Source organism: Bubalus kerabau, chromosome 2 (assembly GCF_029407905.1).
Source record: "Bubalus kerabau isolate K-KA32 ecotype Philippines breed swamp buffalo chromosome 2, PCC_UOA_SB_1v2, whole genome shotgun sequence".
In the NCBI taxonomy this organism is placed as follows: Eukaryota; Metazoa; Chordata; class Mammalia; order Artiodactyla; family Bovidae; genus Bubalus; species Bubalus kerabau.
In genome coordinates this window covers 29,618,714-29,641,702 of record NC_073625.1, presented here as the reverse complement: position 1 = coordinate 29,641,702, position 22,989 = coordinate 29,618,714, and the positions used below count along the sequence as shown (strand labels likewise).

Below are 22,989 nucleotides of genomic sequence, written 5' to 3'. Positions count from 1 at the left end.
TGAACATAGTAAATACCCACAATCAAAGTAAATGCCATGTTTGAAGTTAAAGTCCACAGATCAAAGTGCTTTGCAAAATGTCAAGACCAAGCGTAAGGTGGGGGAGGGGGAAAAGCACAGAAAACCCTCCAAACTATTATGTTGCCACAGTAGAGAAAGAAACCTGCTAGCCAAAGACCATCAGCTAGGTACAGAAACCTCAAAACTGAGTCACGGAATTGTGGTACAATGGTGCAATACAAAAGCAAACAAAAAATTGTTCTAATTCCACAGTAGCAATGAACAAAACAGTGGTGAAAGAAGGTAATAAGACAAAGCCGTCTCATTGTCCTTAAAGAATAAATCACTAATCTAGCTCCTTTACTCAGGTAGTTGCATCTTTTCCCTTAAAAAAAAAAAAAAATGCCCTTAGAAAGTTAAAAATAAGTAAACCCCGTCTAAACAAGAAAATGAGGGTGTCTGAAAGGCTCTGGGACGACCCTGGCAAGGAGGCTTAATTAGCGTTCTGCCTCGGCTCTGGCTCAGTCACAGACAGGTCTGTTCTGCAGGTCAGCATTGTGCACAGCGCGTTCAGCACTGTTTAAAGCTGCAGCCGCAGAAACGCACGCAGGCTGCTGCTGGACTCTGGAACACCGTATCTACCTGGAGGGCGTTCAGCACCCCCAGCACCGCCCCCCCCCCCCATCCCCCTGCTTATTTTCACCATTGACAAGTTATTTAAAAAACATTGAGTCCATGTCATAAACCAACAAAATAATTCCAGAATTAAAAAAAAAAAAAAAAAAAATCTTACCTACAGGCAGCCAGGTTCAACAGTTGCTCTGAAGAGAGGAAGTAGGAGTCAGTGGCCTTTTACATGTGGAGGTTGTTTATTTAGCCCTTTTTAAAAGGTCTTGAACTCCAGAGGTTTAAGATTAAGTCCAATCCAAGAGTCTGAAAAAAAAAAGGTGGGGGGGGCAAGAGAGAAGGCAAGTGAGAGAGGGAAAGAATCTCAGCTGCTGGGTGGTGCTACTGTTCTGAGAGCATTTGAGCTATTTTCAGCATTTAACAGCAGCCGGGGTTGTCTGCAAGGGATGAAAAAACCTTGCCTGGATCGCCACATCCCGCCCCCCACCCCCGGGGGGGGGGTGTGGGGGGCAGGGACACAAACCAGGAAACCCACAACAACTTGCTTCACTGTGCAAATATTCATTTATATTTTGAGGAAAACTGCCAGCATGATTGAAAGCAAAGCACACAGTAACGACAACAAAAAAAAAGTTAACTGTAATCTTAAAGAAACATAGTACTTTGCCATAATCCTTGCATTTTCAAAACGATTCACCTGATTCGCCGAAAATCAGATATCCTATTTATGCCGTATTGAGAGGAAAGGCTTTTCTTCTGATAGTTCCTGGCCGAATTATATGGGTCTTAAAAAATATTTTAGGCTTCTCTCTGGGAGGAATAACTGTTGTCAGCCTATCCTCCTTAAGACTGAAGACAAATGATTTATTTCTAGCCCACACCCACATTTCCAGTCTCATCAACCACGCTATTTTTGAAAGCTACTGGGTTAAGCTGTTGACATTTCTTATCTCTTGGCAGAGATTGGGGGCCATTCAGTGACAAGACGCAGACAGGCACCCATCCCCTGCTCTCTCCCCACTCCAAAGGCCAGTGAAGAAATACTTCAGACTGGGTCACCAGCAATGACTGGCAAACTCTGAGCTTTCGTTTGTAGAATGATGAATTAAGATCTGGAAATTGTATTCATTCATTCAACAAACATTTTCGTGGCAAGAACTTGTGATATGCCAAGCACTCTGAGAATACAATAGTGGACAAAATTAATTTCTTTGCCTCGAAAGGTTTACAGCACACAAACGCAGCGAGAGTAAGGACAGAATTTGTTACAGACGTTTACAGCTTCTTTTCCACAGGCTATTTAAACCATGGCAACTGGAGATGTGGAGATTTCTTACTCTGACCCAGGGAATATATGCGTCATCAGACGACTCCTGACTTCCATTGCTTCATTAGGCTTTTTGCAACATCCCGAAAAAGGAAAATTAGTTACTTCCTACCAAGGAAACACTTAAGTATTTGTATAAAAGCCTCTGTTCTAGATGAAATCCCCGAAACCTCTGAACTCCCTATTCTTTGTAACAAAGAAAACGCTTATGCAGTCAGGAAGTACTGCTGAGAGATGAAAGATGATCTTAGTCTATTATAAAAACCACCTGATATATTTTATAGTTAATATTATGAAGGCTGGCTACCAGAGGCTCACATCAAATTCAGTTCTTTCCTTGTAACTGATTAGAGAAAATACTGAGGAAAAAAGTAGGTGAGGCAGATTGAGGTATGAACTTCCAGTTGCAAAATAAATTGAGTCACAAGGTGTGAAATGGACAGTGTGGGGATTTTATATAGTCCATAATTATGTCATGTCTTTGTATGGTGACAGATGGTGACTAGGCTTACTCTAGTGATCGTTTTGAAATGTATAGAAATACCAAATCACTATGCCATGTAACAGGAACTAAACTTTTTAACTGCTTTTCCTTTTTCTCCTTAGAGTAGTTTATAATGAAAAGGAAAATACATTTGAAAATGGACCTTCCTTGAGAAACTGTGGAAGTTAAGGGAACAGATAAAGATTAACTATTTGAGTACTAAGTCAACCATTATTTTTAAATTACAAACTGGGTGCTTTTCACACCAATACTGAGAGAAGCCCATTGCTTCGTGTTGAACTATTTTTAGAATCATTTTATGTCAATCTGCACTTGAATGAACAGGTTATGACCCAGCTCCCTGTTCCATTTAGGATGAGTCCTACCCTGCCAAGTAACTCACCCAGGACTCCTTTGTTCCCCAAAGATCCTGACTGTCGAGACAGCCTGTCCATAAGTACTTTTCAACAGATTTGGCATCACAGAAGAGTGCAAATTGAGGCATATTTTTAAAGGTTAGAGTACTTACCCAACTACTATGTCTTTGTAAGTTATTAATAACATAACAGTTATATCAACTGTACTGTTAATGGTTTTATTTCTCTTTTTTTTACTTTGTGTTTTTTACCAAAAAATTGATTTAAAATCATTCGGAAATGCTTATATTAGAGTGGGCTTCTTATATTGATGAAACATTAAATAGGCCTTTGGCGTAACTCTTCTGTATAAGATGGGGGTAATAACAATGCCAATCCATAGAGTTGTGGTTAGGTTTATAGGATTATGCACATAAAATGCTTAACCAAGTAATGGCTGATACACAGAAAGCATAAAAGTTAATGATATTATCACTGTTAAGCCTTGTTGTTGTTGCTGTTGAGTCGCTAAATCATGTCCAACACTTTGCAACCCCGTGGTCTGCAGCACTCCAGGCTCCTCTGTTCTTCATGACTCCCACAGTTTGCTCAAATTCCTGTCCATTGAGTTGGTGATGCTATCTAATCATCTCATCCTCTGTCGTCCCCTTCTCCTCCTGCCCTCAGTCTTTCCCAGCATCAGGGTCTTTTCTAATGAGCCAACTCTTCGCATCAGATGGCCAAAGTATTGGAGCTTCAGCTTCAACATCAGTCTTTCCAATGAATATTCAGGACTGATTTTATTTAAGTCTAGAGCCTGCCTATCTACTGTGGTGGATACATGTGGCTCTTGAGCCACATGTGGTTTGTCAGAACTGAGATGTCATGTAAGTGTAAAATATATACCAGACTTTGAATATGAAAAGCAGATTGTAAGCAGAATTTTTAAGAAGTCTTGATCATATGTTGAAATAGTATTGCAGACCTATTGTGTTAAATGTTTTGTTAAAATTAATTTTACCTCTTTTTATTTTTTAAAATGCCAAAGTCTTTTATATTATAAATGTGACTTATATTATATTTTTATCAGGCAGTGCCATCTAGGCCAGTGGTTCTCAAACTGTAGTAAGCATCAGAGTCACCTGGAAGGCTCATCAAAAGACACATTCTTGGGTCCTAGCCCTAGTTTCTGACTTAGTATGTCTGAGGAGGGGCCTGAGATTTTGATCACTAACAAGTCCCCAGGTGATTCTTGACCATACTTTGAGAACCACTGCTCCTGATCCTTGCTACTTAAAAGAGTGGTCCACAGATCAATATCTAATGTTTGGAGGAATCAGGACATTTCGCAAGATTCCGGGCAGCAATGCAGGCTCTGAAGAAAAAGATAAGAACCTAATTGCCTGGTGCCCTGGCCACCATGTTCACTGAGATTCTTAAACTCTCCAGAAGGACAGGCTTGGTTTCAGAGGCTAGAGCAGGAATAATCCTTCAGAGATGAAGAGGGAACGGGGAAATGGACGGAAACGTTGAAAGTCAGTTTAGCGTTTCACTTCTTTTTCTCCCTCCATAGCACACAAGAAATACTGAGACTGTTTTCAGCTAAGTATTGGTCTAATCGAAGCTGTAACTAAGGCACAGTTGATGTAGAACAAACCATCCTAGAAAGTATTTATGTCTCAAGGAAGGATCTTATTAACTCAGGTAACCCTCCAATTGTTCGAAGCACAAGAGATTGGCATTTTGGAGAAGAGAGGCTTCTGCTGTCCTTTGCCCCACCGTTAAGTGAACACGTTATTTTGAATGCTTTCACCGGTTTGCCAAATGCCTTCTCACCTTTTCAGGTGGCACCAAAGCCTCGTGGGCTCAAAGGGCTTCCTAAAAATGAAATCCTCGCTGTAAGAGAAAATGTGGACCCACACCAGTCATATTTAAAACTCCCAGTTCTGTATGCAGCGATCATCTGTAGCTTTAGGTCTTACTGGTTGGTTGATTGTTTCAGAAAACTTAAAAAAGTGTGTAATGCTTAAGAGCAGAGAGTCTGGGACAGTGTGTCTGTTTGAATCCACTTTGGTGTGACCTTGGGCCAGTTACTTCACTTCCCTGTGCCTCTGTTTCCTCTTCTTTAAATAGGACTTACTCAGTAGGCTGTTGTGAGGATTAGAAGAGTGTCATTTCAAAGGAATGTAGAAAAGTCTGGCATGTTGCAAATGCTATTAATGTTATTGGTTAAATAATTAAAACGTAACTGTGCAGGTTTTCTTTTATGGCCAAACATGGTAGTTTGTTTTCAGATACCATGATGATTTCTAGGGACTTTTATGTGCGTGGTTTCTTCAATACATGCGTTGTGAGGGCTTCTTTGAGAGTTGTTTAAATTTTTTTCCCCAAGAGAACTCCAAATTCTCATTTGATTCCTCATCGCTTCCTATGATTTGAGAGGATCTCAGTAAGGAAGGAAGTGAATGTAGTTTTCCCATGAATATTGTTTTCTAGGTTACACATTCTCCCCCCGCCCCCACCCCCCGAAGTCCTTTGAAAAGTGAGTTGCACTATAAATGTTTGAAGGCTTTCATGGTCATGTCAGTTGGGTAGCATTGTCTAATTTTCCAGGAGAACAATGCATCATTCTCTTAGATATTTTAGTACTTAGGGAGAGGCAGCAGGTCTGCCTGAAACACTGGCATGAGTTTCAAAGATGTACTGAAAAGGCAGTCAGATTCTGATCCTATAGAAATGATAGAAATCAGATAACGGTGATGAAAGGAAGGGGCGGACCCCCAAAGCAGGCATGCTGGATGCAAAATGAAGGCTCAGTTAAGTGTACTGACATCTTTTACACTTGTCTGCTTCAACCACATGAAACATAGTGAACCACGTGTGTGTGCAAAGAAACTAGTGATGCTTAGAAACATCACACACTCAGTGTCAGCAGGGTTGTCTCCAAGAAGTTCAGTGTGTTGAACAGTGAATAAATGCACCAAGTGGGGAAACCCAAGCCCATGGGTTGAATGGTTTCAGACCAGTCATACGAGTCCTCTGAGAGGATACCCTAAAATGGAGGCAGAAACATTGAGCTATATAAACCCCATTCTTAACTCGAACATCTCAACGTTTGCTTGGACTGATAAGAGATCCCATTTGGCCATTCCTGCTCACCCCCATGATCCACATCTGCAGGCATAATTATTTTAAAGTTGTCAAATCGTATGTCACCTATTTCTGCTTCCTGGTTTACTGACATGAAACAAAATGTGACTTGCCATCCCATTTGCCATTATCCAATCTGGGACTGGATTTTACCAAATAAGGTGAGTGTCTGAATGAACAATTCAGACTAGAGATTCTATCTATCAGGTGCTAGAGATTCTATAGAAATAACTTCTTAAAACCTTTGTTACAACTCACTTTTCTAGTGAAAACCTTATTGTTTTTAAACTGACTGTCTGAACTCCGTGTGTATTTAGCAAGTGCCTCTGCTGTTTTATATAACTATGACTTAGATCTCGATATTTATATTCCATTGAAATTGAGCATATGCAACAGTTGCTACATATGGTAGAAAAATCATCAAAATAAGCCTTCATAAAGGGGCCTATTTAAGGCTCTGGTCGATCTGCTTCTTCTCATCCCCACACACATCTCCCTCCCTCCTCTAGCTCCCTTTCTTCCAGTTTCTCTGGCCTCTCCTCAGTTCCTGGGTTGGACCAGGAACTGTGTGTGTGCTTCATTCCCTCTCCCTGCCGCCTGCCCTGCTTGACGTGGATGCCAGGCACCCTTCAGCTGTCAGCTCAAGCGCCTTTTCCTCAGGACGGGTTTCCCTGCTCTAGTCAAGGTCAAGCATTTTTGTTTTTAACTCTTAAAGAATCGTGTTCCTCGCGTTCCCTCCAACATCAAACGTTGCCTTTGTTTGAGTGATTGATTCATGGATTACTCCTCTGATTCCCATCGAACCCCTGACAGGTGTGTTATATTTGTGCCTGGCACTGAGGGAGGGCTCAGTGTGCATTTGCTGAATAAAGAAGCAATTCAGTAAGTTCTGCTCAAGGCATTAAGTAACACATGATGGTATTTTTGTTATATATAAATGAGAGCTTATAAAAGTATCTTATCTTCTAAAAAGCAAAAACTCTGTATTCTGATTAAGCAGCTGTTTCCAACCAAGAGGATTCTCTGAACGGTATTGCTTTTTGGTTACATATTTGATTTAAAAAGTTTTTAAAGAATCAGCACTTGTTTTCCTCCTCGGGATATAATCTATTATCTTAATAACTTGCATTTATCTTCTAAAATAGGCTTGAAATAAATCGATACCTGCATTCATGCATCATCTCTCCAGATCTGTTTAAAAATCATGTAATACTCCATTAGGGTGTATTAATCACTCAACTGGGATCCCTGATCAAAATTTCTTTTGATTAGGGTTATTGAGAGAATGACGTATTTGTGTATTACTAGACAGTTATACCACATGGCTTCCTGCAAGCCGTACCTGACGCTTTTTATAGATACTTGATGAGCAGACAAACAGACATGAAGTATCTCACCCACAGCACTGCCTGCTCAGGCCATTGTCACTCGAGTGGCATGAAACCCTTTGTCATGTCCATATAGCGCATTAGTTATAAACACACCAGGAATTACTGGCTGTCGAAAAACTGGGAGATATGTGATCTTGTTCTCTGGCACAGGAGAGGAAAGGGAGCTTTGTGTGGCCTGGAATACAGAGCTGAGTTGGAGACTGGGGGCTGGTCTTTGCCCTGTTGCCTGGGAAGAGGCTGTGAGACACTTTCTTCTACCCTGGGCACAATGACACTGGTTACAGCCTAAGGATGTTTGAAGATGTACCATTTTGTACATGTGTACATGCTTTTTGTACACGTGTAAGACACTTTGAAATCGTGCTTTTTGTACACGTATAAGACACTTTGAAATCGTGCTTTTTGTACACATGTAAGACACTTTGAAATCATGCTTTTTGTACACGTGTAAGACACTTTGAAATCATGCTTTTTGTACACGTGTAAGACACTTTGAAATCATCACAGCAGAGCATGAAAAATATCTTTTCTGAGGCATTCAAAAAACAAACTAATTAACCCAACCATCTATGGCATATTTCCATCATTACTATGACCACAAAAATTAATTTTGCAAGGACAGGCATACATAAATAATACACAAAATGTTAGAAAAATGTCCTTGAAACCCACAGAGACAAAATATGAGTGAAGAATAATAAGGAAGAGTGGACCCGCATTCAAGGGTTAGAAGGAGCTGTATAGATTTGTCATATCAAGTGCATAAGAAAAACATTTTCCTAAAATGAATGTGGGTTAGAAATGGGAGCTTTCAGATACTGGACATGTGAATATTTTCTGTATTATCTGCCCTGCAATCCAGACCTTGTTACCTCTTCGTGTGGCCTGTTGGTGTGTCCCAGGTGGGTTACAGATGTTGCTGCAATCTTGATCCCTCCAGTTGTCACCTCACTAGGTGACACCCAAGGCACCTGGAGCTTTGGGGCCAGTCACCTTTGGCTGTTAGCAACCTCATCTGATGTAGGAACCACATCAACCTCAGTGCCTACAGATATGCTCATTTGTCCATGTGCCAGATATAGACAAGTTTGGGTGGGAACAGTCTAACCAGCAAGGTCAGCCTCCTAAAAACAGCAACAATAGTCTTGTTAACAAAGGAAACACAAGAAATGAGATGGTATGGGAGAGGCATGTTAGAAATGTCAAGAAATGAGTAATGATAGCTCAGTTTTACCAAAAACAGGGGGGAAATCATTGTTCAGACTCTGGGCTGAGCCAGGACTGGCCTGGTCTCCAGAGAAAAGTGCTGGACGGTCTGTCCTGTCTGTGGGTAGTGTGTGCTTAGGCAGAGGGGTGGGAAATGGACATCTGAGCCAAAGTAAATGCATGCATTTTCACCTTCTCGTGAGTTTCCTCTTTTTCTCAGCCAGGGTTTCTTTAAGGGTCACTTTTGAATGAAGTTTCTCTCTGACACATTTCATTTTACAATCAAGTCACTCACTATATCCAGACTCATGGCTTGAAAAGAAATAAATACTGTAACACAGTCGTGGCAGACGCAGCTTCCCACCTATGGAGGATCCATTTTTGCTTTCAACACTGCTACAAAATCCTGGTCACAGGTCTATTTAAAAACTTATCTTCTGGGATTCCCTGGTGGTTTGTTCAGGCTGATAAGCTACAGGCAAGACGTCTCACAGGTGCGATGCTAACACAGAACCTCCTGAGGAGGGGGTCCTCTACCCTTCACCCCATCACCTGGCACTGCTCCTCTGAGCTGATGGAAATGCAGATGTCCTTCTGGGAAGCACCTGCTGAGGCAGCCTTGAACCCACCCCGGGCTCCTTGTTGTTTTGGGGAAACCAGCCCCTCACCTGGTTAATCTGGTCACTGGAAACGAAGAGGCATACCGACACAAACATCCAAGAACGAGTTTCTTAGCTCAGGCTGGCTGAAAGATAGCCGAAGACTATTAGGCTGGCTATGAAGATATCATAATGAACCTAGAGCCTGTCATACAGAGCGCAGTTAACTCAGAAAGTGAAAACCAAATATCATCTATTAACACGTGTATACGGAATCTAGGAAAATGGTACTGATGAACCTATGTGTAGGGCAGGAATAGACGCAGACGTGGAGAATGGTGGATGCAGAGGGGCAAGGAGAGGGTGGAATGAATTGAAAGAGTAGCACTGATACATATATACTACCATATGTAAGATATACAGCCAGTGGGAAGCTGCTGTTTAGCAAGGGGAGCTCAGCTGGGTGCTCCGTGATGAACTCTAGGGGTGGGATGGGGTGGGATGGGAGGGAGGCCCCAGAGGCAGGGCATATATGTAGACATATAGCTGATGCGTGCTGCTGTGCAGCAGAAACTAACAATATTGTACAGCAAGTATGTTCCAATAAAAAAAATAATAAAGACAATCACGTACAAAATAGTTTCAGAAGTTCTGAAAGTACTTCTGGACATCAACAGTTAACCCTCACCTCTTGTGAGTTGCTGTGTTCAGTCTCAAGCCCATTATCATTTTCTAATGGACTGAAAATTGCCGTGAAAAACAGAGCGGATATGTTTGAAGCCCAAGGAGCTGCAGCATTCGAACCTTTTCGGCTTTAAAGAAATATAATCGAGTAGTTGGCTCTTTTTTTTTTTCTCCCTAAAACTAACAATTAGTGATCAGTGATATCAAGAGGAATAAGAACATTATAATAGTCTGCAGGAAATAGAAAACAGGAACCCACTGTTTACCCTGTTCTCAGTGGACATTGCCAGAGCATTGTTCAGAAAACTTGGAGCAGGGTCACTGCAGTGTAGTTTACCAAGGTTTCAAAAGCTAAACTGAATGATGGAATTTGTCCTTGGTACAAAAAAAAAAGTGATTTTGAGAAGATGGCGAAGGATGTATTTGAGTATTAAAAGATCTTAAAATTTCCTATTTAGGATTTCTTAAAATGGTAAATGCTCTCAGTCATAACTGAGGCGAAAGCATGTTGGATTAGGAAGCCAGTAATTTTTTCAGTTTCAAATAAAACTAAAGATACACATACAATGTGGAAATTATTTTAAGCATTCTTATCTCATGGCTTCTGGATGCACCAGACATTGAAGAAATGAATATAAAGTATAATACATTCCATTTTGTAACCATCAGTCACGTATAACCGTTTTGTCTTTCTGTCCATATTGGTGAGGAGCTTGATGTTCGACAGGAAGGGTCTGGAGGCTGCCTGCCACCAGTGAATCTGACACGGCTGCCTTCAGTAGCATGGTTACCAAATCTCCTTGAGCTACAGTTCTTTCTTGTGTGAAGAAAGTAAGAATTACCGCAGCACTTAACACATCTGATTGGTATGAAGATTGAATGAGTTAATATACGCAAAGGTCTTAAGACAATACCTTGCATACAATAGGCATAAGTGTTGGTTGCTGCTCTTGATATGATCATTGTCTCAATGATGCATGACACACACACAGTTAAAAACACACGCTTTGAGGATAAATAGTCCTTAATTAACTTTCTGGTTCTGCCCCTTATTTGCTCCTTGGTTTGGGCATGATCTCTGAGTCTCAGTTCCCTCAGCTGACAAGTCGCTCAGTTGTATCTTACTCTTTGTGGCCTCATGGACTGTAGCCCACCAGGCTCCTCTACCCATGGAATTTTCCAGGCAAGAATTTTAGAGTGGGTTGCCATTTCCTTCTCCAGGGATCTTCTCGACTCAGCCGTGGAACCCACAGCTCTTACATCTCCTTCATTGGCAAGCAGATTCTTTACCTCTGGTACCACCTGGGAAGCCCACTTAATTACCATAGAGCATTATTAAGGGGATAGAAGAAGATATTCAGAGAAGGCAATGGCACCCCAGTACTCTTGCCTGGAAAATCCCATGGACGAAGGAGCCTGGTGAGCTGCAGTCCATGGGCTCCCTACAAGTCGGACACAACTGAGCGACTTCCCTTTCACTTTACACTTGCATGCATTGGAGGAGGGAATGGCAACCCACTCCAGTGTTCTTGCCTGGAGAATCCCAGGGACGGGGGAGCCTGGTGGGCTGCCGTCTATGGGGTAGCACAGAGTCGGACACGACTGAAGCGACTTAGCAGCAGCAGCAGCAGCAGAAGATACTGCACGAAAAGCCATACCTGGCACAAAGTAATCATCAGTTATTTTAAAAGTCAGGTAGAAAAAAATTATTTGTCAATGTAGTAATTGATCTTTGCAAACGTGTTCTTTTAGTTTGCGAATGGGGGAAAATGAAATGGATAGGACACACTGAGATTCTGAGTTTAATTTCCTTATAATTCATTTCAGAGAGCTCACATTCAGACTTTTATGGGGCTTAAAAAATTTTTAATTTTAAATAAGAATTCATGGAATTGTCAAACAGATGGATTAAGAAAATTCCCAATCTTTGCTAATGACTTTGATAATGACTTTCTCTATGATTGATATTTTCCCCTTAAAGCAACAGCATTATCATCATCTTATTTGGTGAGTAACAGGTTGACGAGGAAATTTATTACCATTAAAAGGAATAAACCAGAAGAAGCAAAATTAAAAAAAAAAGAGTGGACTTTGTAAGTCCCTTTAAGAGTCTGTCGTTTCCTTAGCAAGTGGGAGGAACAGAGCTATAATTCTATCCATCTTTGCTAAAAACAAATGCACACTAATTATATCCATTGACTACAATTTTGATAAGTGATTAATTGAAGTATGCTGCTGCTGCTGCTAAGTTGCTTCAGTTGTGTCTGACTCTGTGTGACCCCATAGACGGCAGCCCGCCAGGCTCCCCCTTCCCTGGGATTCTCCAGGCAAGAACACTGGAGTGGGTTGCCATTTCCTCCTCCAACGCATGAAAGTGAAAAGTGAAAGTGAAGTCACTCAGTCGTGTCCAACTCTTAGCGACCCCATGGACTGCAGCCCACCAGGCTCCTCCGTCCATGGGATTTTCCAGGCAAGAGTACTGGAGTGGGGTGCCATTGCCTTCTCCGTAACTGAAGTATAAGTACCCCTATTATAGCAATAAGTACGTTGCTGGAAAAAAGATTCAAGGTTTGGACTCAGACTTAGCAAGCCCTGTCACTTTTAGCAAGTTACTTAGTCTGAGCCTTGATTTTCTTTATCTGTAAAACACAAACAATATTCCCTACCTTTTGGGGAGCCTTTTGAGAGGATGACATGAGACTGTGGGAAAACCAGTTGGTCAAGCACCTGCTGGGGAAGAGTGTTTGGTGTGTTGTTGCTGCTGTTTGCTGTCATTTTTCTACTAGAGTGTAGGCTCCTTGAGGACTGGCCTCCCTTGAAAAACACAAGTATCAGGACCTCCCTGGCAATCCAGTGGTTAAGACCTTGCACCGCTAACGCAGGGGCCTTGGGTCTGATCCTTGGTCAGGATCTAAGATCTCACATGCCATGTGTGCCCTGCGGTGTGGCCAAAAGATTAAAAAAAAATTTTTTTTTGAAGCCCATAAGTATCGCCAGTTCCCAGCACAGTGTCTGGGCCCCAGAATCTTCTGCATGAATATTTATCTAATGAAGGGGATACCCTGCATGGGGAACTGAAACAATGATGATAATTTCTGGCAAGCTTGACTTGCTTAAGTGAAAGAGGCACTGACCAACTGAACCACTGTTCTAGGGAATAGATTTAAGTAAAAAAGTAAATAGCTTTCCTGGTGACTCGGTGGTAAAGAATCGTCTTGCCAAGCAGGGGACATGGGTTCAATCCCTGGGTCAGGAAGATCCCCTGGAGAAGGAAAAGGCAATCCACTCCAGTATTCTTGCCTGGAAAATCCCATGAACAGAGGAACCTGGCGGGCTGCAGTCCAAAGACTAGGACACGACTTAGTGACTGAACAACAACAAAAAGAGTAATTGAAAGACAGCCTCTTCCTTACACATTTAGAAGGGAAAGGCAAGCTGTAAGGGACAGAGAAAGGTTGTTAACACGGATCCCTTTGCTAGCTGAGGGGATTATAAATAATGTTTTTAAGTGAAACTGTCTATGTATCATCTATATTTTCTTTCTTTATTAGTTCATGATTTCTGTGAGTGTTGTCTGATTTCTTCTTTGATTCATAGGAGTTTTTATATAAAACTCAGATCTCCTGATTTCTCTTTGATCCCCAACAGCATTGCTAAACAGCTATACTCCAATATAAAATTTAAAAGTTAAAAAAAAAAGAACACTGGGGTACAGAGGATCACTTTATAGAAAATCACTGGGGCCAGAGTCTGAGAAACCCTGTCCTTCTGAGGCTGAAAGGTCAAGCATCAACAGCAGATTCGAGACCCGAGTTGGGATGAGCAGCCCCCCTGGGTCCTGTCGGTCTGTACCATGAGCTCCAGGGCTCCTCCATCACTGACTGCTGCTTTCTTTCGCTGGGAGCCGCTTTGATCGAAACTGGGATTCAACCCCTCAGTTAACTAAATTAGAGTGAATGCTATCCACAGTAGTAGACTCATTGAAGTATCAAGTGATGGCTTCAACTTCAACCAAAAGAGGTTTTCAGACAGATAAGAAAACAGACACAAACAGTAGAGAAGTAGAATTATTTGCAATAATTCTAATGAGAAGGGATTCAGTGGGGGAAAGAAGTTAATAGACCATCTCATAAAACAGAAAATTTAGAGCTTCAAAGTTTAATACTATGTCTATTTTAATTGAGGCATAGTCAGACACGCAAGTAGAATAAAGTGATCTTGGAATCAATCATCAAAGGAGAAGAATACCATTTAAGATAATTAGAAAACTGACTCAAAAAATGAGATAATTCTCAACAAGTAATTATTTTTATGAATGCAGGGCTCACTTAGTAAAACTCTTCTAAAAAAACAGAACCCTGAGTTCATTTAATAGCATTACATTAGGGTGCACTTATTTGCCCAGTTTTACAATTCTACTCTGTAATGAATCCTACCTGCAAAGACAGATAAAGAGGGCTAAAATCAGGTTGCCTTTAGATTTGCATATACAACGTTGAGTAAGAGAAGAAAGAATTGGGAAGGTCTTAACAAACGCTGCCTATCACCTGTGGCCAAACCAAACCTGGGCTATAAATTGCAAGGCTCTAACATTCTGTAACACGAACTCTGTTTTCTTGTTCCTGATTAAGATCTATCCACTTGGCCTCTTTTTAAAGACTTGTGCACATTTGAACACACCTTTGAGACTCCAAACTGGACTTCTGTACCACGTTCTATTTTGGGTAACCACAAAGGTGCTGGAAATTTCAAGTAGTAACAAACACCACAACCTACAAACTGAAGAACGTGATCTGGTGAAAACCTGATCCCCTGGGCTGTGGGCTCCAGTTATTCTTTGGAGTGTTTGACTTAGAGATTTAGACCAGGTTAGGTCATCTTTGCTGTGATGATTTTATTCTTCCAGCTAACGTATTATGGCTCTTTCATTCCCCCTATAACCACAATTCAGCTTAAGGCTATTTTTAAAGCTTGCTTTTGTGTGCCCTGAGATGGGTACTAGGTCCTTTCCCTGTTCATATGAAATGATGCTGTCCACTAACCGTCTCCATGGAGAACTCGTTCCTATTCATAGGCAGAGCTCATCTTATCTGGATTTTAATTGAACACAAGGTTATCAGAGCCTTCATGTTTCATGCATAACTTGTTCAGAATGTAGTCATAATAATTGATTTATCAAAATATAATTGATCAAATCAGTGATAAATTACATTTATAATTTATATATAATATAGTTACATAAGTCGATATATTTATAGAAGGAAACCTTGGTGTGCTGCCTTCAGAATATATTAGTTTCTTACAACAGAATCATTCGAGACAGACATAACATTGAATTCATCTTGATTTTTAATGCAATATTTCATGCCTCTCCTTCTTAAATAGTAAAGAATCTTGAACACACACAAGGTGAGGAATGGTTATGTAAGTTTGCTGGTATTCTTGCTTCTCAACCGTCTTCTCACTGTCTTAGTATATTTAGAAGTTTTGAGTTTGAAGTGTCTTCCTACACATGTAAATTCTTGCACAGTTTCCAAATCAAAGTGAGCAGTGCCTCAAGGGCTGTGTTTGCCATTTCTGTTTCAACGAAAAATGATATACGTACAGTCATGAAAAGGCTTATGAACGGTCCTTGCTAACTTCTAGGTTGATGAAACAGGGCTCTAGTTTCACACACTTCAGCAGGCAGGATATGCAGGGTCTTGTTTCTTACTACTTATCTCCACTGTCTGCTTCAGTGGTTTTGTTAACTTTGTTCTCAGAGGCACTAGCATTGGGTTAAGATATAAAACACAAGAACAATGAAGTGAGTAAATCAGTCTATTAACACATACCGATTAGTGCCCACACTTGCACACAAAAACACACTTAAAACTGAAACGTTCCTGATTCTCACTTACATGATAATCTCTGTGGCTCTACAAGGAAAATAAGTGTATCTCTGTCATTTTATCTGTTGGATATGTACTAATGGTTTCCTCCAAATGGATAAGGGGTATAAACTTTGGGAATTATTACAAGATACCTGAGTAGCTGCGTGACTCGAAAATTGGAATGATTTCCACCCTCAAAGAGTTAAGAAATATATGGATTCGTATTTCACTCCATTTATCTGGATAGCCAGTCACAGTTACAGATGGTCTCTTCATGTAAAAGAAACTTTAACGTTTTTTAAAACTGAGGTATAGTTGATTTACAATATTATATTTGTTTCGAGTATACAGCAAAGTGATTCAGTTATATGTATATATAATATGTACATATTGTTGCTGTTGTTTAGTTGCTAAGTTGTGTCCAACTTCTCCAGGCTCCTTGGTCCTTGGGATTGTCTGTATATATTAATATACCTATACAGGGCTTCCCCAGTGTCTCAGTGGTAAAGAATCTGCCCGCAATGCAGGAGATGCAGGTTGAATCCCAGAGTAGGGAAGATCCCTTGGAGAATGAAATGGCAACCTGCTCCAGTATTCTTGTCTGGGAAATCCCATGGACAGAGGAGCCTGGTGGGCTACCGTCCATGGGTTTGCAAAAGAGTTGGAAACAACTTAGCAACTAAATAACAACAATATATACCTGTGTATGTGTGTGTGTGTGTAAAATCTTTCTACCATAGGTTATTACAAGATTTAAATGTAGTTCCTGTGCTACACAGTAAATCCTGTTGTCTGTTTTGTATATGGTAATGTGTATCTGTTGATCACATACTCCTGATTTATTCTTCCCTGCTCCTTTCACCTTTGGTAACCATAAGTTTGTTTTCTATGTCTGTATCTTGGTTTCTGTTTTGTAAACAAATTAATTTGTATAATTTTTTTAGATTCTACATGTAAGTGGTATCATATAATGTTTGTCTCTGTCTGACTTATTTCACTCAGTGTGATAACCTCTAGGTCCATCCATGTTATTGCAAATGGCTGAGTAGTAGTCCATACCACATCTTCTTTATCAGTTCATCTGTTGATGGACACTTAGTCAGTTTCTGTGTCTTGGCTATTGTAATTTGTGTTGCTATGAACACTGGTGTGCATGTATCTTTTACAATTAGAATTCTCGTCTTTTCCAGATATATGCCCAGGCGTGGGATTGCTGGATCATATGGTAGCTCTATTTTTAGCTTTTAAAGAAAACTCTATACTGAGAAACTTTCACATTTTAATGTCATGAATGTTAACTTCCTTATTCTTATAATAGTCCCCTGGGTGGGTAGAAAGCATCTCTCATTTCACATATAATAACTCTAAAATTTATTTATTACTTAGCAACTGGCTTTATTAATTTAGGGCAGAAATCGAGATTCCCTGGTCACATTTTCCTGAAATGAATGACTTTTGTAACTCAGCACTGATTCTGTATCATTGAAACTGCTTCCTTCTTTTACATCCCATAAATGGAAAGAAGAGCTGATTTTGGTGTTTGGTTATAAATATTCCATATCCTCTGAAAAAGTTTGAACATTGAGTTGGAGACCATGAATGTGGGGAAAAGCAATAAAAGATGTCAGCGTGATTTAAAAGCATAGTAATATACTGTTTTTAATGATGCTTATTAAAATGGCATTTTTAATAAACAACTTTAAAGATTTTCCTAATTCTGAAAAGTATGCTTATTTTCAATGCAACTTAAAAATGACATCTATTTAAATTAGAATGAGTACAGTTTGCCAATGCACCATTTAATTACCACTCAATGGGATGCATACATTCACAATCTACATTAGAAAAAAAAAATTGGGAAATATATTTATGAATACAGTAATTGTTTAAGAAAATTTTCCACACTTCATATCATCATATGTTTTGTGTGTATAGGCTCACACATTCATGAATTAGGCCATTCAGCTTCATATACAAAGTATAAATAAACCTTAAGACTGTAAGCTCCACAGGGACAAGAACTTCTGTTTTGTTCACGTTAGTACAGTGCTAATATAGCACTCGCAGGAATAAGCTTACTTCATCCTGGTGGAAAGTGAATGATGAATAATGGAAGAACCAAAGCAGTGAGACAGGCCATGTGAGGTATATTGAACAACGAATGCTTTGGAAATGATCTTTTGAATTTGAATTTGAAATGATCTTTTTTCCATCTTATTTTTCTTATTTTAAATGTTCTGGATCTATTTCGCCTAGTGTGTTAGTGCTTACAGGTTAAGAGTCTTAATGGCTATCTATGGTTCTAGTTCCTATCTTAAAAATGTGAAAGAGATAAGACTGTTTTCCCTCAAAGTATCCACACATGCTCTCAGAGTGGCCACTTCTCCTTTAGATCACAGTGCCCTGGTTAACAAAGGGAGATTGTTCCACGTGTACATAGCCACAAGACTCTTAATTCTTTTCGAACTCCAGTTGAACTGTATTTGATTCCAAAGTAGAACTAATCATTCTTAATCCAGAGGTAAAACCATCACCACCAGTAAACAGGCCCACTGACATTGAGCACAAAAAATTCAAGCTGTGATCAATTTCTAGTGGTACATCTTCCAGGCAATAAAAGGAAATTTATAAAATATGTATAACCAGTGATTCATTTTGTTTTTAATTTCTATTGCTTCGCTTTGCAACATCAGGTTGAGATGTCTAAGGGCCTTTGATGCCCCACAGATTTCCTTCGGCCCTCACCAATATGCATCTCCTTATTTTGAAATTTTCAAAATTTAGAAAATATTAACAAGCAAAAGAAGAAAAGAAAATTTCATCTGCAATCTCACCACAGAGAGATAATCCTTATTTGCCTTCTAGATTGATTTTTCCCCCCTCCTTAATTCTATTGTTGTGTTGATTCCCGTCTTTGAGAATAATGATACTTGGTATAGTCTGGTAAATAAATATTTCTACAGAGTCCACAAAGAAAAAATATAGAGAGGAGGATAGCATGGGAATTATAATACTTTGGGGGGAGCTAGTCAGAAGTTCCCACAAAGAATCAATCTAGAAAAATGTTAGAGCACCGGTTTGGAATCTGGCCGGCCCAAGTTTGATTCCTCCCTTCCCCACAAGTGTGACCCTGTACAAGATGTTTAACTTCTCAGACCCTGTTTCCTCTTCCGTAAAATGAGAATAATACCCTCATCAGAGTGTTTTTGTGAATAGTCAGTGAGAGGTATTTGAAGAATTTGGCAAGCTGCCCAACACAGTATGCATTCAGTGAATGGTAGCTAACATTTATAAGAAAACTTACTGTTATTTGACATTCCTAACTAACAGTTGCAGGTCACCAAGCTCAGCACCACGTGACTTGAAGATTAATTTTAGATCAGCTCAAGAAAAACATAATTAAGCAGGTAAATCTATTGGCAAAAGACCCTATAACACATTCTGGAGCAAGTCCTTTGGGATTGTAGGGCTCATTAAAATTCTTCTCTATTAGCTCAGTTAATGGTGGGATGGCTATTTGGAATTAGGATCTTTAAAAATAATGATCTCCCCCATTCTATGCTAACACGGTGTTTTCACTTAATAACTCTGCGAAGTTTGCCTTGGCATGAAATAATTCGGTGATAACCAGAAGATAGAAAAGTATGTGGGTTAGATTATTCTAAAAGCTTCTTTGAGTTTTAAAGGTCAAGTTTAAGAACTATGTGATCACTGAAAGTCTGGTGGGTTTTATACTAAGATGCTTTACATTATCTTTTGTGGAAATTCATGTAAATAATTTTGCAGTACATAGTTTTTGCCCTGGGCCCAATCCAGATCTATCATGTCAAGACCTCTCTGCTAGATCCCCATTTCTCTTTCATCCCAGAAGACTTTTGAAGGCAGAGTTGTCATTTACTGAGAGCCAGTTATGTGCTAGGCACTGTTGTGGGTACTTTTGCATGAATTATTTCATGTACTAGAACTAACCGGCCTATGACCCAGGCATAATATCCTCATTTACCTGGTTCCAGACCTATGGTTGAAAGATGTTAAATCACACGCCTGCACTTACATCCCTTGAAGGCCACGCCCATGACCAGACCTTACTCTACCCTGCAGGCTCCTCCCTACCTGCCCCTGCTGCTGCTGCTAAGTCGCTTCAGTCCTGTCCGACCCTGTACGACCCCATAGACGGCAGCCCACCAGGCTCCCCCGTCCCTGGGATTCTCCAGGCAAGAATACTGGAGTGGGTTGCCATTTCCTTCTCCAATACAGGAAAGTGAAAAGTGAAAGTGAAACTGCTCAGTTGTGTCAGAGTTTTCATGACCCCATGGACTGCAGCCCACCAGGCTCCTCCATCCATGGGATTTTCCAGGCAAGAGTCCTGGAGTGGGGTGCCATTGCCTTCTCTGACATTATAACATGGGCAGATTTATTACTCATCTGATAATCTTCTTCATGTAATTTAACCAACCAAATAAACACAGTTTAATATCTCTCTTTGGAATGTTTCAGAGGCCCTCTGAAGCACCCCAATATTAGCTAGAGGTCAAAAGAACTTCAAAAGAATTCTATTTAGGAAGTTTTATCGAAAAGATCAATTAAAAGGGTTTAGAACATTTGGTCAGATTTAGTCAATGCTGATGGGTGTATCATTTAGCCTGTTGATATGTCACAATACGGGTAAATACCAAGGCTCAAGGTCTAGTGAAAGTCAGCTCCGCCATCTTGGACCTAGTTGACTCTAACCAGTTTTCTTATGGCTGTGTCATTTCTAACAAAATCCATTTATCTAACTAATTGTAATCCAATTTTAGAAAGTCCTGATCATGCATAACTCTTTTTAGTATTTTTTTCATACCTTTTTTTTTTTTTTTACTGAAAACACACTTCCTACTTTCCTTTAGCAACCTAGAACTTTTATATTAGTATTTTATAGATTGGTGAGCATAAATACCAGTGACAATTTCTAAAACCCTTGCTTTCTTAGAACATTTTAGGATGGCACCAAACATTATTCATTTATAGTCCCAAATCTCTTTAGTTTCTCTGTAAAAGGAAATTAGTGTTTAGTAGTAAATGTTTCAAAATCTTATTTTATTTGGAAATGACCTAACTATTCAATAGACTACCAACACTTAACACACTTGCCTCTTTCTTTAAAAAAAAACTGCAGGGACTTTGATGCAGAATGAGAGAAAATTTGTCTTTGACAAGGCTCATACAAAGGGAAAAGCAGTTATGGGCTATTGAAACTTACTTAATTCATACTGTAATTTACTGACCTTTAAAAATCAGCAACCAACAATAATGAGCGTAAAATTGTTTACTAAATACAATTAACTGGGACTTCAAACTGTAATTTGGATTTTTACAACAACCCCATGAATAAACGACATCAGACGGAAGGAGAATGGAGACAGATGGAGGAGGAGGAAGGGCAAAGCGGGATCAGGGTAGGGGGTCTTGGGGGGCACACTCACATTCCTGAGTGTCTGGGGCCCTCTTGGCACCTGGTGCTATTCAGTGAGGCAGATCCCTACTTCCATTTGTGATGAGCTACAGGGAAAGTCTGAAACTGATCAGTATGTTGACACTGTTAGGGTCGAGGACCTTCCATTCACAGAAATCCGTAAATACAAAAATCCAAATGCATCTTCAAGCATTGGCCTGGACATAGAACTGCAGGCACACAATCCACCCCAAACTCTCGAGCTATTTGGCTTATCTGAGAGAGTTCCAGATTATGCTTCCTTGACCCAGTTCCCCTTCCCGCATCCTCTGGGAAGGCTCAATCTTCTCACTTCCATGTTGGAATGCCCTCTTACCACAGGAAAGGAGGGGAGAGAGGGTTTTCTAGAAGGTAGAAGAGAAATGAGGAGCTTTCAGATTCCTCCCACTTTGGGAACTTCAAGGGCCCCCTTGACATGATGCAGGGGTCCAGGTGATGATGTTCTGATGACTGAGGTCCTACCATGTGGAGTATGGGAAGGGTATGGCAGAACTCACGCATCCCAAGGACCCCAGCCTGGGGAGAAGCTGATTTTCCTCCAACCAGGAAAAGTGGCTGCCAGTAGTGGTAGTCAAATTCATTACTCATTAAGTCCATTGAGTTTGATGGACAAAAGGTAAGCGTGTTCACATCTGATGAATAAAAATGCAAGTTGTGTGCAGGGTTGGCTTTATGGACCTGCGGTGCCTCAGAAGTAAAGAATCCACCTGCCAATGAAGGAGATGTGGGTTCAATCCCTGGTCCAGGAAGATCCCCTGGAGAAGGAAATGGCAACCCACTCCACTATTCTTGCCTGGGAAATCCCATGGACAAAGGAGTATTGGCGGGGGTCCATGGGGTCACAGTGAGTCAGACACAACTTAGCAACTGAACAACAACCACCTGAGCATTTATACCTGGTCCTGTGCTTAGAAAGGGCAGATGCTGGGTTTAATACTTTATGGTCTTCATCTTGAAATTATCAATAATTTTTGAATAAGGAGTCTCATCGTTTCATTTTGCATCAGGCTTTGCCTATTACATGGCAATTCCCATTTGTATGAAATTTCAACACAGATAATCAAAGTTTCCTGAAGTTTCTGAAACTCCAATCTCATGTCCCACATCCTTAAGAGATAACAGATCAAGGTCTGGGGCAGTGTTCTTCCTGTAATTTGCACCATCCTCTGTGAAATCCTTGAATTTAGTCTCACCACCTGCCCCCACCCTGGTTGTACTTTATACCGGAATAAAGGTTTTATAATGGAAATCTTATTACAGTATTTCACCTTCCTGCTAGAACTCTTCCAAAGCCTTCTCATCTACCTGAGCGTGACACATGATGCCACCATCTGGCTCTGGTGTTCTTGTCTGTGTTACCCTCTCTCTGTCCATGTCAAGCACCCTGCATTCCAACCACACCCAACGACTTGACTTTCAGTCTTTAGAACACCTCCTTCTTGCTCCTGTGCTTTAGCACATGCTGTTTGTCAATCACAGAGCTCAGTGCATTCCAAGATAAGAGCCCACTTATTCTTTATGCCCCATATGTTTCCTTGTTGATACCTTGGGAGCACCCCCCACCCCACAAGCACAGTAGATCCTGTGCATGCCCTACATTTCTATGAATGCCATACCATCCTGAGTGAGAATCACCTATTTTTAAGACTGTTGAGCAGTCCTTGCGGAGAAAGCAATGGCACCCCACTCCAGTACTCTTGTCTGGAAAATCCCATGGATGGAGGAGCCTGGTGGGCTACAGTCCGTGAGGTCGCGAAGAGTCGGACATGACTGAGCGACTTCACTTTCACTTTTCACT

General features: G+C 40.5%; 1 protein-coding gene across 31 annotated transcripts in view; it reads right to left on the bottom strand.

Moving 5' to 3' along the window:
- The window catches only part of SORBS2 (sorbin and SH3 domain containing 2), a 212,118-nt gene that overhangs the window by 176,250 nt on the left and 12,879 nt on the right, over positions 1-22,989 (bottom strand). For 28 of the 31 annotated variants that reach the window (XM_055567376.1, XM_055567349.1, XM_055567359.1 and 25 more), the window contains exon 2: positions 794-933. The gene's annotated coding sequence lies outside the window, so the exon portion shown is untranslated. The remainder of the gene's footprint in view (positions 1-793; positions 934-22,989) is intronic. The other 3 variants (XM_055567345.1, XM_055567353.1, XM_055567355.1) reach the window with 1 other exon arrangement.